General features: G+C 53.8%; 1 pseudogene; it reads left to right on the top strand.

The window, feature by feature from the left end:
• The first annotated feature begins 729 nt into the window (after positions 1 to 729).
• LOC120987332 lies at positions 730 to 875 on the top strand (annotated as a pseudogene).
• Positions 876 to 2,797: the final 1,922 nt, after the last annotated feature.

The following is a 2,797-nucleotide window of genomic DNA, read 5'->3' as shown; positions in this document are numbered from 1 at the left end:
AATTTTCAGTTTCTGCACATTTTATTGTGTCCCCTGATATAGTAGGATTATTTTAAACATAATTAAATCTTGGATATACCTAGGGTGCAATATTTGGTATAAAAGCTAGATTTCTACAGAAGGGATGTCATGTATTTAGACAAACAAAACAATAGCTGATCTTAGGGAGACCAGCTACAGAAAACATTGTGGAGCCTCACTTAAGAGTCTCAACACAGCAATCCAAAGTGCAAAGCTCCCTGGGAAACAGTGATATGCAAAATAACCGTGGAGCCCCAGTTATGGGTCTTCAACACAGTGAAAGCCAGATATCCCTCAAAGGAAGGAAAACTGAGCAAAGGGGTGTCCCCATTACAGAGGTCACCAAATCCACCATATTAAGTGGCCCCCATGTCAAGATCCCGCTCTTTAACAAGCTTTAAGGATATGACGGGGAAAACCTAAGCCAGTTATCCATCCACAGACAGCTGTTTCGGGGTGTTGCTCCTCATCAGTGTGGAGTAGGATTCTGGCTAACTGGGAGCAATGCCTTGGAGACTACTCAAACAAAACAATAGCTGATCTTAGGGAGACCAGCTACAGAAAACACTGTGGAGCCTCATTTAAGAGTCTCGACACAGCAATCCAAAGTGCAAAGCTCCCTGGGAAACAGTGATATGCAAAATAACCGTGGAGCCCCAGTTATGGGTCTTCAACACAGCGAAAGCCAGATATCCCTCAAAGGAATACATCGCTTCTCTGCCTTTTGGCTAAGATCAAGTGTAGTAGCTGTTCTTATCAGTCTGCCTTTTCTTGCCGGGCCAGGTCCTTGTGGGTACCCCCTGCACTCTGCCTTTGAGCATCGTTGATTTAATTCAGCTTCAGCTCACTGCTGCTATTGGGTGTAAGGCTATTCCCCAGGGAACAAGAGTGCTCTGGTCTCCGACCTCCTCTTGGCCTGTGGCTTAATAGTCTTGGTGTACGACGTTAGACAGTGCTTACTTGGATCTCGACAGCCCGAACACGACTACTGGAAGATCTTCTCCGACTGCGATCCAGGAGAAGACTTTGCGAAGACTCGACGAGGAACCCCGACGACGAGGACTGAAGACTCCGGCCTTGGGGGGCCCCGACGAGGAAAAGAGGCTCGACGAAGCACTTCCCCGGAAGAAGCTCCGCCCTTCCCCGAAGAAGCTCCGCCCAGCAAGAAGACTTTCCAGGGAAAGGAAGGCAGGAAGAAGGAAGAAGCCATGGCCTCTACCTCAACCTCCAAGCCTCCCAAGAAGAGGACGAAGAAGACTACTGCAGAAGGAAGAAAGGCCACGGCAGAGGCCCTCCAGGACCCTTCAGCCTCCACTTCATCGGCTGCAGACCCGGCGGCACCCGCCCCTCCGAAGCAACAGGAAGGCCAGAAGCCCGGTCCCGGCTCCCCTCCCCTGGAGCCCTGGATGAGGCAGACGGTCGTCCTGAAGCTAAAGGAAGTGGACGGGAGAGCGCCGGACATGAGCCAGGATGTGTTTGGCAAGAAGATGGTCCTGGAGCAGGGATTTGCCAAACCGGAAGTGACGAGCATCCAGTCCCTCTTCGCTGGTATGTTCTGGATAACCTTCGCTTCCGTGACCATCTGCAAGAGGTACTGGGAGATGGTGAAAGTCGCACAGCCGGACTCCCCCTTTCGACGCTTTGTGGGCAGCTGCCCAGTCCAGAGAGAAGAAAGGAGACTGACCGTCGCCATGCGGAACCCACACATCCCAGGCAAGGATATCGTCACCTACCTGAAGCGCTTCTGTACCGTGATGAGGGACCCCACCCACATCTTGGACGGAAACGGCTTCTGGTCCGGCAAGTGGTCAGTCATCGTCCACCTGAACAGGGACTCCACAGACCCGGATGGCGTGCAACACCTGCCCCCGACCTTCTCGCTGGGCAACTCCCAAGCGCTCGTCTACTACTCCGACATGCCGCAGACCTGCAGGAAATGTGGCAAGAAGGGGCACAGGCTGAGCGACTGCAAGGAAGTAGCCTGCTGGATCTGTCGAGTGACAGGGCACGAAACCCGGGACTGCCCTAAGAGGACGGCATGCAACCTGTGTGGACTGGCTTCACACATCTACAAGGACTGCCCACAAAGAGAACGCACCTGGGCAGCGGTCGCAGCCAGAGCAGCGGCAAGCGGGAACCCCACCGCAGCCGCACCTCCGGCAGCAACAAGACCCAAAGAGAAGGAGTCCAAAAGGAAGGAGGGTAAGCAGACACCTGCCCTAGGCCATGCTTCCGTCACCCCCCCCTCCCGCCCCGTCGTCACCACCACTGAGGATTCCCTTATCCAACTGCCCATTACCTCAGTGATACCCTCCACCGCCCCAAGCCCAACCCGCCCCATCCACAGCTGCTGCAGCCCTCTCTTTGGAGGATTTTCGCCCTCTTGACTCCCCAGAGGTCAGGAAAGGGAAGAGGAAGGGGAGGGACAGCCCCATCGCTGACCACTCCAAAAAGAAGATTGGTTGAGGTAGAGGAAGGGGCCTCACCCAACAAAGAGGAAACAGAGCAGCAGACGGAAGAACCGGTGGCCACTAACGAGGACCCCCAACAGCAAACCCTACGGAGGAAATAGTGGCCAACGGAGCAACCGCCGACCTGATGCGGCTACAGATAACCCTAGAGGAGATCGTAGCCAGCTTTGCGTTGTTGCAGGGGCAACCCACAGACAGCGGACAAGAAATAGAGAAACCACCGGGCGACCGGAGTGGTAACTAAGATGTATAGTTTCCGCTAACCTTTTTCTTTCCATTACATGATGGCAAATTTTAACCTTTTT

The sequence above is a fragment of the Bufo bufo genome, chromosome 1, assembly GCF_905171765.1.
Source record: "Bufo bufo chromosome 1, aBufBuf1.1, whole genome shotgun sequence".
Taxonomy (NCBI): Eukaryota; Metazoa; Chordata; class Amphibia; order Anura; family Bufonidae; genus Bufo; species Bufo bufo.
This window is presented reverse-complemented; position numbering and strand designations above follow the sequence as displayed.